We start from the raw sequence: 15,852 nt of genomic DNA, 5'->3' as shown, positions 1-15,852 counted from the left end.
GGTTCCGGAAGGTTCTACGGCCACTGGGCTCCGCTGATGCACTTCGCACGTACACCTCCGGCACCCCGAGACACCCCCTGACGAAACGGAACACACCGCGTTCATTTCGGAAGGTCTCGCGCCCTCCTCTCGGCTCGGTGTGGTGCTGATGCTGCCTGACAGGTTGAAAGATTAGAAAACGGGGAGGGGAGTGACGGGTCGAGGGGGGTGCGACGACGACGGTGTCCCTTGTGCGCTGCCATATTCCGGAGCTCGGCATCGTTACGAGCCCCCTCAGTGCTGGAACAATCAATTATTGATGAATCTGGCACCTGCCACGGCACCTACGACTTGTCTTGTATTATAAAGCAGAACAGAGAGGGAGGGAGGACGGGGAGAGCCGCAGCCATATCCGCACCGGGAAGAATAAAGATGCGCCGGTGAAAATGGATACGGCCGCAGGCTGCATTGTTGCGCCCCTCGCACCAACGCCCTGTTCTGCTCAGAGCATCGCTGGGAGGGAGGGAGACCAGCAGCGCCACCGGGTGCGCCTTTCTTTGTGCGCTGCCAAAAGGCAAAATGCCTGACATTGTGCACGGGAACAAAGCTGCACAATTTTATATCTAAAGCCTGAAATAGTCGCGCGCGTTGATTTTTCTTTTAGACAGAATTCCCCAACGCCCCTCTCAAAGGGATGACTCGAGTCTGAGCAGGCGGCGGCTGCCAGCCATGCAGTTGAGGTCTGTCTGTCCATCGCAATTCTGTCTGCCGTCGTGGGCGGGCGCCGTCTGCGAGGGTGGGGGGGGGGGGTATTGGTACTGGGCTTAGTGGGGGTTGGGAGAACACGCCGTGTACCGATTAAGACCTCTAACGGTTTAAAAATGATCGGGCGTTGTATTTCCAAGAACGCGCTGTTAATATTTTAACCAGGCTATTATGTTTGCGTCCTCCATATTAAACCTACTGATAGCTGGCATTTTATTTTAACCTGTAAATGTTTGGATTTCCTTAGCATTCTGTTGAATGGATGTTGTTGAGGCTCATTAGTCCAATAAGAATAGAGCCGCGAGCTGTGGGCACCTGCAACCCCCCCCCCCCCCCCAATAAAACCGAACAGTCGGCGGGTTGATGGCTGACAGCACAGCGCATGCGCGAAGAAAGGCTGCGCGCGCACGCTGAAAGCAGAAATGCGAATTAATATCATTTTGGCAACGTTGTATCAAAATGTAACAATTCGCAGTTGTGTGCTTTACAAAAAAAAAATCAAAATAACAATAATAGTAAATGAATGATGTCGTGCTGTCCAGGCGTGCTTCCTACCTTCACAGTGAAATCATCAGTGTTAAATATGTATGAGAACATGAGGGCAACCATTAAGAAGGATATCAGGGAGGCTGAAAGACAATTGGAAAGGAATAGAGCAGATAAGTCGACAAAGCACTATATGAATGTAATGAATTATTATCTCTTCGGGTCTTCTAATAATAATAATTCTTTCAGTATTTTAGTAGTAAAAAGAACAGTCAAGGAAGAGGTGAAGTGCATCAGAAATAGATTGACAGAGAAACAGCAGACACCCTAAACTTGCATTTTTCTGAGATGTTCACAAGTGAGGAAGTGGAGAACCTCCAATGGTAACAGGGACTACTAAGGAGGTACTGAGGGATTTGGAAATTGTAGAGAGCTCCCTTTCAAATTGCTTGTTCCTAATGATCTCCATTCCTCTGCTTTTTCCTGATCTATCTGAAGAGTTTTTCCGTCCAGACCGGAGTTTGCCAGGGAGACGCGGCGTCCCTGCCCACCTCCTATTTGACATAGTGGGCAATACAATCATGAGGATGGTACTCAAGGGTAGGCATGGAGTGCAGTATTCAGTATGTTAGACACCAATGCGGGGTGAAGCCTGTCTGGATTTAGTATTTTGTACTAATCAGGATAGAAGTGAGGGTGTAGAGGTGATTGGACCACTAGGGTCACATGACCATAATATAATACAGTTCTCAGCATTTAGTAAGAGTGCGGATACAAAGACTAAAACTGTTAAGTTGAACTTTGGTAGGGCAAATTTCGAGCAGATGCAGTAAAGTCTAAGGATGATAAATTGGGTGAGTGTGGAGACAGTCGAGGAGCAGTGGAGCAGGTTTAAAAATGTTTTACATGTAATGGAGGACAGGCACAGACCTACGTTTGAAATTAATAGGAAATTTAAAGAAACTCCACAGTGGATTAATAAAGAGTTAGAAAAGAAGCTGCAAAGGAAAAAAGAGAAGACTAATGAATGCAAAGTGAATTGTGGGGTGTATGAGAACATGAGGGTAACCATCAAGGAGGATATCAGGGAGGCTAAAAGACAGTTGGAGAGGAACACAGCAGAGAAGGCGACAGACAACCCTAAGAGATTCTTTCAGTGTTTTAGTAATAAAAGAACAGTCAAGGAGGAGATGAAGAGCATCAGGAATAGCAAAGGGGAATTAAAAGATACAGACAAGGAAATAGCAGACTCTCAAAACTCACATTTTTCTGAAATATTCACAAGTGAGAAGGTGGAGAACCTCCAGTGGTAACAGGGACTACTAAGGAGGTACTGAGGGGTTTGGAAATTGTAGAGAGAGAAGAGCTGTGATGATTAAATAGGCTGAAATCAAACCAATCACCAGGACCAGATGACAGAGTGCTGAAGGAGGCTGGCGAGTGCAGATAGAAACCCTTGACACATATTGTTAGGAAGTCACTGCACACTGGGGAGATTCTGAAGGACTAGAAAATGACAAATATCATCTCATTATATAAAAAGGGTGACTAGACAGATACAGGCAACTGTAAGCCAGTAAGCTTAACATGCATCACAGGAACATTAATGGAAGGAATTATTAGAAATGAGATTGAGCAACACCTGGCAAGGACAGGAGTTTGAATGGACAGTCGGCGTGGGGTCAGAAGAAGGAGGTCGTGTTTTACTAACAGGCTGGAATTCTATGAGGAGATGAGCAGAGTGGAGCAGATGAGATTATTGATGTGGACTTTCAGAAAGCATTTGATAAGGTGCCACATGACAGGGTGGGCATCAAACTAAAAGAAGTGGCAGTTCTGGGCGATGGGGTGTAGATGGGTGCAGAATTGGCTCAGACACTAGAGGGTGATGGGGTGAGGAACCTCATCAGAATTGGGTGATGTTAAGAGTGGTGACCAGCAGGGGGCAGTGTGGGGGCTGCTACTATTTTTAATATAAATAAATGATTTAGATAGGAATACAAAGAACAAGCTGTGGTGGGCTGGCACCCTGCCCGGGGTTTGTTTCCTGCCTTGCACCCTGTGTTGGCTGGGTTTGGCTCCAGCTGACCCCCGCAACTCCGTAGTTAAGATATAGCGGGTTGGATTATGGATGGATAAAGAACAAGCTGGTTAAGTTTGCAGATGATACCAAGATAGGTGGATTAGCAGATAATCTTCAATCCATTATATCATCACAGAAGGACTTGGACAGCAGACAGGCTTGGGCAGATTTGTGGCAGATGAAATTTAATGTCAGTAAATGTAAAGAATTACAAGTAGGAAGTAAAAATGTGAGGATTGAATGCACAATGGGGGTCTGAAAATCGAGAGTCCACCTTATGAGAAGGATTTAGGAGTCATAGTGGACTATCAACCAACATACAGTGTTCAGAAGCCATTAAGAAGGCTAACAGAATGTCAGGTTATATAGCGCCTTGACGTGTGCAGTACAAGTCACAGGAGGTTCTGCTCAAGCTTTATAACACCCTGGTGAGGACTCATCTGGAGTCCTGGGTGCACTTTTGGTCTCCAGGCTACAAAAAGGACATAGCAGCACTAGAGAAGGTCCAGAGAAGAGCGACAAGGCTGATTGAGGGCTACAGGGGATGAGTTATGAGAAAAGATTAAAAGAGCTGAGCCTTTACAGGAGATGAAGAGGAGACCTGACTGAAGTGTTTAACATGATGAAGGGAATCAGTCCAGTGGATCGAGACGGTGACTTTAAAATGAGTTCATCAAGAACACGAGGACACTGTGCGAAATTTCCCCTTTACAAGTTTCCAACTAACATTAGGAAGTTTTTCTTTACACAAAGAATGACAGACACTTGGAATAAGTGACCAAGTAGTGTTGTGGACAGGAGGACTTCAGGGACTTTCAGAACTCGACTTGATGTTATTTTAGAAGAAATAAGTGGACAGGACTGGCGAGCTTCACTGGGCTGAATGGCCTGATCTCGTCCTGAGTGTTCTAATGTTCTAAAAAAATTGCATGATGATATGTTGGCAGTTCTCTTATGTTAGGTGCTTGTGTGCTTATAATAATTAATTAGCTTGTTTTTAAATATTTTTTCATTTTTAATAATGTACACTACTGCTGCTATTGTACATACTGATATTTATTGATATTTACTGTGACGAGTTATGAATTTATTGTCATTTAATATTCTTCTATTAATGCCCAGCAACTAAGCGCTCCACTTCATATTGTCCTGTGTATAATTATTTGTGACAAAATGGGATTTATAATCCCAAGTATAGGTGGTAAATACATATGCACTCATAATTTTTCAGTTTTTACTTGTTACTGTCTCGTATACGAAGTATTGGGAAAGTATTAGAATCGTCCAAAAAATCCATTTCGAGATTTTGACCTCCTTGAGTCCAAAAATACCATTTTTGGAATTATGTCTGTGTGTGTTTGTGTCTGTCTTTCTGTCTGTGTGTGTGTGTGTGTGTGAGAGTGTGTGCATGTAAACATGGTAACTTGAGTACACTTTCACTTCAGTCATCCAAAATTTTGCATACAAGTATTAGGTACAAAATATAGATTTCTATCAACCTTTAGGCTAAACACCGAGGGGGGCGAATACTTTCGCAAGGCACTGTGTATCCCCACAGATCTCCTCCATTCGCTGGAGAAAGTGGGCCTGTGCCTGTAGGCCCAGCGTACGTACTCCACCACCTCCTTAATGAGAACAATTCCTCAATGGGGTTTAAGCTACTATGGCTGGGAGTCCCAAAAGCATTTCCAAAAATGCCCACTAGAGGGGAAAACCCTATTAAAAATCCCCGGCTTGATGCAAAAAGGGCCACTTAGACTCTTCATGTCTGTTCTCACAAAAAAAAAAAAAAAAATTAATGAAGCTCCGTTGATCACAGCAGTGCATGAAAAATGGAGTTGCCGAAAACAAATACGGTTGCCCAATACAAGAATCCAAAGGGTGGTGAAAAAAAATGAGCAAAGGAGTCAAAAATTTAAAAAATCGCAATAAGCGCAGAGGAAACACAATAACTCCACACAAGCTCCCAAGCACATGTGAAATAAACAACCATGCAGGAACTGTGGGAGACCCTCTGGATTTGCAGGGTGGAGGGCGGTTCCCAGTGGTGATTGGCAGGTGGCCCCGCCTCCTTCAGTGTGGTAGATGCAGCCTCACCTTGGGCATCTACAGAGTTCTCATTTTTATCCATCCATTTCTAACCCTGCTTTACTCATTAGGTTAATAGACCCCCTTTGAATTTGTGTGAATGAGTGGGCTCTGCGCAGGTCAGGCGTCATGTCCAGGGTTACAGTAAAGATGGGCTACACCCCCCCCTCCACTCCCAGTGACCCTGAACTGCACTGTGCCTGTTGGGGATTGGGTGGATAAACTTGAATTCTCTCCTATTATGTTAGTCACACCAGTATGGTGTAGTTCATAATCTGCACATTTTTATGTTAATTCACCAGATTTAAAAATAAAACACAAACAGGCAAACATTTTTTGTCTGTTTTGTTTTCAGCTACTCCAAAAAATTCATTCTCTTATAATTTTTGAAATATTGTTATTTTCACTAAATTACATATAATATGCAGTACTTCCATTAAAAAAAGTGAATAAACTGGATCAGTAGGGACAACAGAGTCCTGTTCATTTTATATAGCGCCTTTCACGTCCTCCCTCACTCTGCTTTATCTTTAGTGGCGCCAGTTACAGAGTCTGACTATTGAAGTGCAGGACGGGTAACTGACCTCTGCTGCGTCCAGGGCTGCAATCTGAGCCGGCGACATTCTTTACCACTTGGTCACACTGTTAGCCTGTTTATTCCATCATACTTTTTTTTGGTGTTTTATTTATTTACACATTTATTTTTAAACGGCTTTACTCTGTCCCTGTGTCCTCAGTGGCTGTGCCATGGCACTGCAGACTCAATGTGTGACCCCGCGTTAGTCAGTAAAACATCCTGTCATGAGACGCAAAGTGACACTTAAAAGAAAGTGTGTGGCCCAGCAGAGAAGTGCAAAGGACCAGCCGGTCAGTTTAAGGCCCACCACTCACACATCAGCCCTTTGGACAATCGATCAGTAAAGTCAGAAAGGACAAAACTACACAAGATCAGCTGAGGTAACCTTTAGTAATGCCAGGGGCAAATCTATCTATCTATTGTGAAAGGGTGCGTCCCGGACACAGACAGGCAGACACGTTCCAGTCCATCACCACACGTTTATTTACACAAGTCACACTATATACAAAGTCACTAGTGCACTTCACCAAACCCCCAGAGTCTCTCACAAGCCCGGCTTCTTCCTTAAGCCTCCTCTTCTTCTTCACACAACACTCAGGGCCTCTCCTTGCCGCCTCCTCTGCACCGGCCTCGTCAACCTCCTACCCGACTCCAGCCTTGATTGCCGGGCAGCGGCTCCTTAAATAGGTGGCTGATTGCGGGCCGCACCCAGCCACCTGTGACACTATCTATCTATCTATCTATCTATCTATCTATCTATCTATCTATCTATCTATCTATCTATCTATTATATAGTGCCTTTCACATCTATCTATCTATCTATCTATCTATCTATCTATCTATCTATCTATCTATCTATCTATCTATCTATCTATCTATTATATAGTGCCTTTCACATCTATCTATCTATCTATCTATCTATCTATCTATCTATCTATCTATCTATCTATTATATAGTGCCTTTCACATCTATGTATCTATATATCTATCTATCTATTATATAGTGCCTTTCACATCTATCTATCTATCTATCTATCTATCTATCTATCTATCTATCTATCTATCTATTATATAGTGCCTTTCACATCTATCTATCTATTATATAGTGCCTTTCACATCTACAGTGGTGTGAAAAACTATTTGCCCCCTTCCTGATTTCTTATTCTTTTGCATGTTTGTCACACAAAATGTTTCTGATCATCAAACACATTTAACCATTAGTCAAATATAACACAAGTAAACACAAAATGCAGTTTGTAAATGGTGGTTTTTATTATTTAGGGAGAAAAAAAAATCCAAACCTACATGGCCCTGTGTGAAAAAGTAATTGCCCCCTGAACCTAATAACTGGTTGGGCCACCCTTAGCAGCAATAACTGCAATCAAGCGTTTGCGATAACTTGCAATGAGTCTGTTACAGCGCTCTGGAGGAATTTTGGCCCACTCATCTTTGCAAAATTGTTGTAATTCAGCTTTATTTGAGGGTTTTCTAGCATGAACCGCCTTTTTAAGGTCATGCCATAGCATCTCAATTGGATTCAGGTCAGGACTTTGACTAGGCCACTCCAAAGTCTTCATTTTGTTTTTCTTCAGCCATTCAGAGGTGGATTTGCTAGTGTGTTTTGGGTCATTGTCCTGTTGCAGCACCCAAGATTGCTTCAGCTTGAGTTGACGAACAGATGGCCGGACATTCTCCTTCAGGATTTTTTGGTAGACAGTAGAATTCATGGTTCCATCTATCACAGCAAGCCTTCCAGGTCCTGAAGCAGCAAAACAACCCCAGACCATCACACTACCACCACCATATTTTACTGTTGGTATGATGTTCTTTTTCTGAAATGCTGTGTTCCTTTTACGCCAGATGTAACGGGACATTTGCCTTCCAAAAAGTTCAACTTTTGACTCATCAGTCCACAAGGTATTTTCCCAAAAGTCTTGGCAATCATTGAGATGTTTCTTAGCAAAATTGAGACGAGCCCTAATGTTCTTTTTGCTTAACAGTGGTTTGCGTCTTGGAAATCTGCCATGCAGGCCGTTTTTGCCCAGTCTCTTTCTTATGGTGGAGTCGTGAACACTGACCTTAATTGAGGCAAGTGAGGCCTGCAGTTCTTTAGACGTTGTCCTGGGGTCTTTTGTGACCTCTCGGATGAGTCGTCTCTGCGCTCTTGGGGTAATTTTGGTCGGCCGGCCACTCCTGGGAAGGTTCACCACTGTTCCATGTTTTTGCCATTTGTGGATAATGGCTCTCACTGTGGTTCGCTGGAGTCCCAAAGCTTTAGAAATGGCTTTATAACCTTTACCAGACTGATAGATCTCAATTACTTCTGTTCTCATTTGTTCCTGAATTTCTTTGGATCTTGGCATGATGTCTAGCTTTTGAGGTGCTTTTGGTCTACTTCTCTGTGTCAGGCAGCTCCTATTTAAGTGATTTCTTGATTGAAACAGGTGTGGCAGTAATCAGGCCTGGGGGTGGCTACGGAAATTGAACTTAGGTGTGATACACCACAGTTAGGTTATTTTTTAACAAGGGGGCAATTACTTTTTCACACAGGGCCATGTAGGTTTGGATTTTTTTTCTCCCTAAATAATAAACACCATCATTTAAAAACTGCATTTTGTGTTTACTTGTGTTATATTTGACTAATGGTTAAATGTGTTTGATGATCAGAAACATTTTGTGTGACAAACATGCAAAAGAATAAGAAATCAGGAAGGGGGCAAATAGTTTTTCACACCACTCTATCTATCTATCTATCTATCTATCTATCTATCTATCTATCTATCTATCTATCTATCTATCTAGACACACGTGGATACCCAGGAGAGGCACTGAAGGACTCAGACGAAGGTCAAAGGTTCGCTAATATTGTGAATTTCTTTTATTGTCCGTCTTTGACAGGCAGCATGGCAGCCTATTTCTATGCAGCAGTTCTTCCTGTCATTATTGTGGACCCTCAAGTCCTTGTAGCAGTCCGGCCCCTGAATTGTGACCGGACCCAGAGGCTCTTTGGTGTGGCGTAAGTCAATAAGCATTTCCTTGGTTTTAGATGCAGACAGTTCATTCTTCATCTTTTTACTCATAATTCATATTTAGTTACTCAAGACATCAAGCTTTTTGGGGGCCCACCTGATTTTTGTTTCTTTCAAGAGTCTCATTTTTGGTCCCTGTATTGTGCAGCAAATGACACCCTTATGACAAAAATAAAACCAACAGGTGTCTTCAGTACAAGTGATCAGAAGAACCTGAAGGTGTGCAGGCCACATCGGCTGACTCCAGGGGTTCACCCCCTACTGGGATACGAGGGGTCACTGTTACTCCATTTCACAACTGCCGCTGGGCAGTCTAATATGATGACAAAAATCTTTATTGCTGGTTTTACTGACCTTGAGTCCATCTTCAGTTAATATGACACCTTTCTTCTTTAAAACAACCCCAAGATTTTTTTCCCCCCAAGGAGTGATGGTAGGTGGGTATTTGAACCCAAAACTTTACACTGTGAAGCTGAGCCATCTGCCAGTGACAGTGCCCTGCTGCTCGTGCCCACTGACTTGTCGTGTCGACTCTCCATTCTGCCTCTTGAGCTTATTTTAGCTTGTAACAAAACCCCCCGTGTTATGTTTTTCCCCTCTGGACCCTAAATTTGGTGTCACCGTCTGCCAAGAAGAGGCGCTGGCCTGGCTGGCTCCTACAACTGACTCAGCTGGCCTGCCTCTGCCTTGGTGAATTTTCAATATTAAATTAGTGGGACAGCTAAGGCTTGGTAGGTAAGGCGTGTCCAAACCTTTAAGCCAATTGGAATAAGAAGGACTGTGGTGGGCGGAGCCCAAATTAAGCCGCTCTAATTCAGACTCCTTGGCATCCTACCGTGTTTTTGCCGGGCATCTGTTGGCGTTGGCAGGGTGAAGCGCTACCCTTTCCCAGATTCCTTGAGTAGTTTTGGCAAATTTTCGGAATGAAGCACACAGTCCTCAGGTGGCAGTGAGTCCAAGGCCCAGTGAAAGTGCTGGACGTGGATAGTGGGGTGGGTGGTCATCCTCTGTCTTTCACACACAATGAACTTAGAAGAATGGCTAAGAAGAATGGGCAGAATGGCTTATTAGCTAAGGGGGCGGACTGTGCCCCACAAGGATGCTGGTTCAATCGGAGTCCTTATGTGGCCCAAAGCAAGTCAGTTATCTGTCCTCCAATTTGTAAAAATCGATTATGGTAATTATAATCTTTAGAAAAATGAAGTGAAATGATCCACTTCGCTTATTCCCATTAGTTATCACAATGGGGGGATAAACAGCAGGAGGATCATTTAGTTTTGCCACCATAGGCATAAATAACCAATCACACATCAATAAATATTTTGCAAATTTCAATTTATTTTTAAATGGTACAAGCTGTGTTACCCATCTAACCTGGGTGGAAATCTACGCAATCAAAATAGACCTCAGCATTAATGCTTGCAGTGCACCATCTGTTGGAATGAATTTTGTCATTCATGTAGTAATACATTGCATTGCATTTGTTATTCCAACAGATGGTGCATAATAAACATCTGTCATAATAAAATATATTTCTGCAAATGTTAGTGATGTGCCATCTGTTGGAATGACAAATGCAATGCATGTCTCTGTTAAATACCATTCAGTTTGGGATTCATAAAAGCAGTGTTAATGTTTGTGATGTGCCATCTGTTGGAATGACAAATGCAATGCATTTTTCTGTTATGTACCATTTGGTATGGGATTCATAAAAGCAGTGTTAATGTTTGTGATGCCATCCTGCCATCTGTTGCAATGACAAACGCAATGCCTTTTTTTACTGCAAATGTTTGTGAGGCGCCATCTGTTGGAACGAAAATTGTAACGCATTTTATTACTACAAATTTTTGAGTTGTGCCATCTGTTATAAAGGCAAATGCAATATGTTTCTCTGTTATATACTATTTTATATGGGATTCATAAAGGTGTTAATGTTTGTAATGTGCCATCTGTTGGAATGGCACATGCAATATTTTTCTCTGTTACAGTATATACCATTTAGTATGAGATTCGTAAAAGCAGTGTTAATGTTTGTGATGCACCATTTGTTGAAATGACAAATGCAATGCATTTTATTACTACAAATGGTTGTGATGCACCATCTGTTGAAATGACAAATGCAATTATTTTTTTTACTACAAATGGTTGTGATGCACCATCTGTTGGAATGACAAACTTAATTCCTTTTTTTTTTAACTACATATGTTTGTAATGCGCCATCTGTTGGATCAGCACAGACACAGCAACCAGATGGACACACAGAAACACAGACATACAGACACTTTTATTAAGGTGGATTCTTTAGTGAGTGCAGGCTTCAGCACCTCTTACAGTATTTAGTATTGAAAAGCATTGCATAGTTTGATTGCAATGCCAATCAATTGGAAATTATTAAGTATATTAAGAAATGTGTTTTGGGAGTTTTCTTTAGAATTGTACATTCCATTGAACAAAGGGAGACACTGAGGTGTTGATAAATCACTTCACCTAATCAAGAGGGTGCATATTTAGATGAAAAGAGTAATAAAATGGTGAAAGATTTCATAAATGGTCATCCATTTTGTTTTCCATCCATCCATCCATTTTCCAACCCGCTGAATCCGAACACAGGGTCACGGGGGTCTGCTGGAGCCAATCCCAGCCAACACAGGGCACAAGGCAGGAACCAATCCCGGGCAGGGTGCCAACCCACCGCAGGACACACACAAACACACCAAGCACACACTAGGGCCAATTTAGAATCGCCAATCCACCTAACCTGCATGTCTTTGGAATGTGGGAGGAAACCGGAGCGCCCGGAGGAAACCCACGCAGACACGGGGAGAACATGCAAACTCCACGCAGGGAGGACCCGGGAATCGAACCCAGGTCCCCAGGTATCCCAACTGCGAGGCAGCAGCGCTACCCACTGCGCCACCGTGCCGCCCCATTTTGTTTTGTGTGGGATTTTTCCCCAGTGGTCCAGTCTAAGCCCCCAGTCACCTGTCTGCTTTGTTGTTTGCAATGACATTTCAGGGGTTGGAAACTGGGTGGCAGGGTGGCACAGCCCCTTCAGACCCCTTCACTCCTTTCACATTCTGTCGGCTGGTAGCCTTACCTTAAACTCATTTCAATTCATTTTTTCCCCCCACATCAAGTGACACCCAATACCCCAGAATGACAAAGCGAAACAAGAGTTTAGAAATTGTTGCAAATGTACTAAAAATGAAAAGCTGTAATGTCCCGTTGAAATGTGGCTCATGTGCTTGCCCTTCGATTGATCGTCGCTGAGATGTTTCTAAAACCCACTGACCGAGAGATTCCGGGCTGTCACTTGTTTTTTGTGCTGAGTCATGGCAGGTCCCTAAATGTCACCACCCGTGACATCTTTCTTTCCAATGGGGCTTGAGCAGTGAGTGGGCTTTAATGAGGCATCGATCCTCTTGCAGTGGCCTTCCTCTCGTTGTCCAGTCAATTTCAGTTTGAACAAAAAAACAGCTGGTGATATCCGGGTGAGGGAAAAGAAGACATGAAGAGCGGAATTAGGGATGCCTGTCTTCAAGGAAAAAACAGGTTAGGTCGGGTCAGGTTGGGGGGCAGGCACTGGCACAGCTCATTGCCGCCCCCACCAAACGATGAAACAGACTGGAATCCTGCTTGGCGAAAAGGCAGACACGCAGTCCAGTCCCACCCTCCAGAAATGGCAGGCGTCCCACTGGCCTGGTCCCGCCGCTCAGGACCTCAGCAATGAGCCGGATCACCCTCGGGTAATGGTGCCTCATGGCCGTAGTGCCGTAACTGATGCTCCCTCACAATGCAGGTCATACGCCTCAATCGGGACTTCATGAGTGACACAAAGTCAAACCAGCGGGACCCAAGGACCCTCCAAAGAGACACACGTGAAGGAGTCCAGTCTTCATCTCAGGTCACTGGATAGCGTCCATCTCTCTCAACCAGGAAGCACCAGGACTCTAAAGACTTGGACCTTCGTCCTTTTGCAGATATCGGGGGGGCTACACCTCCCTTTCTAGTGACCCCCCATGCTCTCCCAATCTGTCTACTAACTTCATAGGAAGAGTCACCAGAGGCATGAATGTCACTGCCAATGTAAGTAAACCTCTTGAGGTTTACCTGAAATTTACGTCTTTGACAATCTAAATGTTTTTAGTCCGTTTTTTTTTTCTGATTCATTTACCCAAATCAGATCACCCTAAGCAGAGACACGCGTGTGTTATATAACACGGATATGAGGCCTACTAAAAAGCAGGCCAGAAAGCAGACCAGCACCTTAAGTGACCTACCCAGGAGAGGCTCACCTAAGCTCAGCCAGTGCCCAAATACGAGCTCCTGGCTTCAGCCACCACAGGCCTCAAATAGATGGAGCTGGCAAAAGATATACAGTATACTGTATATATAAAAAATAAAAATGCTCTGAGCAAAAAGGCAGAGACGGCAGAAACACCGTGGAGTGACGGTCAGCAGCAAGAGTGGAGTCGAGAAGCAAGTGAGAGATTTAAGAAGGAGGCTGGAAGACAAGGATGTGGGGGTCAGAAGATCAATCAGGAGACAATCGAAGTCGGTAGGACTGCAGAGAGAAACAAAACTGACTCAGATTTTAACAGAAGGTCTGAAGGGTTCAGGAATCCATGTAGTCGGATGGGGACGTCTGCCCCTTGGTGACCTTGTATCTCGTGAGGGCCAGGTCACGACCTCTGAGGACATGCCCAAGAGTACTGGGACCCTTTGCTGTAGCACCTCTGTTGGCTTTAATTCTCCTTGAGGTGTTTCCAGAACTTGACTGGAGACCACCCAGACATCGCCTAGAAAAGCCTGTGGATTGAGGGTCCCACAGTTCACACTGCATTGTAAGGACAAAAACCCAGCCGTGAAGTCCAAAGGATTCCCCGTAGACCACCGTGATCAAAATGTGGGGGGGTGAAGCTCAAGCTTTGAGGAACTCAGTGGCCTCAAGAATTGTGAAAGAAATGGAAGACGTTTGAGACCACCAGGACATGTCATAGAGTTGGTGGTCTGGGCAAGAAGGGCCTCGGTCAGGGAGGTGACTCTAACAAAACTTCAGAAGTCCTGAGATGGGAGGACAAGGATGAGGGCTGTTGGCCTGCAGAATATCATATGGTGTCTTTCCTATCTGCCCATTTTATTCATTATATAGCGCCTTTCGTGTTTATCTGTTGTAGTCTTCATACGGAACAATCGCCCTTCTGTTCCATGGGAGGTTTCTGTCCTCCCTGAGCTCGCCTTAGGACACCTACGTTACAGTGTGACAGATATACCACCCCAGTCAAACTCCCTACCTGCCACTGTCCCTGGACTGGGTCGTACCCGAGGGCGGCTCTGGCACTTGACGCCACAAGCGAGAGCCCCGCAGGGCTCCCCCTCCTGTCTAACAAATGGTAAGAGTAGTGGTATTTCACTGGCAACGCCCCTGGGGCCTCCCACTTATTAGGGAGCTCATTTCCCTGCAGCGCCCCCTTGTGGCACCCATGGTGTTGCTGAACTACATCTCCCAGCATTCCCTGCTGGTTCCCAAATGGGCTTCTGCCATCTAGTGTTCTAGGGGGATAACACATCCCCTGCAGCGTCTTCCGGTGGGCTGTCTGCCCATCCACCCTCTCCAGCCATCACTTCCAGGCCTGGCTCCTTTAATTTCTAGTGGTCGGGATGCCCATCAGTCTGCTCGGTGCCTCCTGTCCAGGTAAAGAACCATCCCCTTCTCTGGTCGGAATACCCATCAACCCCTGCACCTGTTATGTGGCAGACGGTTGTCCCATCCCGGGTTGGCTCTTGTTTCACGCCTGTTGCTGCTAGGCTAAGCTTTATATGGGCATGGCTGTGATCAGGATGTGCAATCGGAGAGCGGACGTTAGGATTTTCACCGTCTGGTCACTGAGCTGGGTGGCTGCCACGGAGCAGGTGGCACATCATCTTGAGCATTAACTCCTTTGTGTGCCTCTGCCTGTTGCTTTTCAGTCGGGAATTGCCGAGAAGACATTTAGGGTCACTCTCTTTGTGCTTCACTTGCTTGCCTCCAGGTATGAATGCAATGAACCGACGGAGTCGGACTTGGATGGCTGCGACAGTCACGTGACCCTCCATGCTGGCAGAGACGTGGCAGCCGAAAGAAGCAGGCAGAAATCTAGGTCACATTTGATAGGAAGCCATCCGTGAAGTGAACTTGGCACAGTGGGGCACGCGCAGGAGTAGAGCAGTGTGTGGCATCTTGTCTGTCTGCATGTCTCGGGGTGTCCCAGGGGTCCTTGTCACAGGTTTGCTTATACACTGCTCGCTATGGAGGCCTTCTGGGACAATCGTCAGGTCACCCAGCAACCTTTGACTGGGCTGCTCCATTAGGTCACATCTGTTGTTCACTCCTGGTGGGCCACCTGCATTTCAGCTTGACCTTTGAACCCCAACATCCAGGTGACCCTGATCAGGTTGTCTGACTTGCTGTGGAACTCCATGGGAGAGGACGTTGCCCTAACCCAAGGAGGTATGGAGCGTGACCTTCTGTCTGAACTTAGGTGGTCCCAATGTTGCCTCACAGACACGTCTGCTGACCTTGTTTTGGAGCAGCTGACTCACCAAAAGCAAATCTGTTCTGACAGCTGATTCAGGCACTCGGGGTGGGGGGGGTCTCAAGTCCAATGGCACTTACATCATGCCAGGGTCAAAACACTCAGAAGGTCATCAGGTCGTCTGCCTTCACTTCCTGCTCTTCTTCCTCCTCTGGTAATTTTGGGTAACGGGCTCACTGTCACTGTCACTGACACGATTGTGACGGGCGGGGTCACTGTGGCGTTGTGCCGCTTGCACAAAGTGACAGCAGATTTGAGAGAAGATGTAAT

General features: G+C 45.1%; 1 protein-coding gene across 11 annotated transcripts in view; it reads left to right on the top strand.

Annotated features, from left to right (window-relative positions):
- Window positions 1-15,852, top strand: part of maptb (microtubule-associated protein tau b) — a 109,116-nt gene that overhangs the window by 746 nt on the left and 92,518 nt on the right. The gene's annotated exons all lie outside the window — the stretch shown is intronic.

This window comes from Erpetoichthys calabaricus, chromosome 14, assembly GCF_900747795.2.
Source record: "Erpetoichthys calabaricus chromosome 14, fErpCal1.3, whole genome shotgun sequence".
NCBI lineage: Eukaryota > Metazoa > Chordata > Cladistia > Polypteriformes > Polypteridae > Erpetoichthys > Erpetoichthys calabaricus.
The sequence above is the reverse complement of the archived record's forward strand: the minus strand, read 5'-3'. Positions and strand labels throughout refer to the sequence as shown.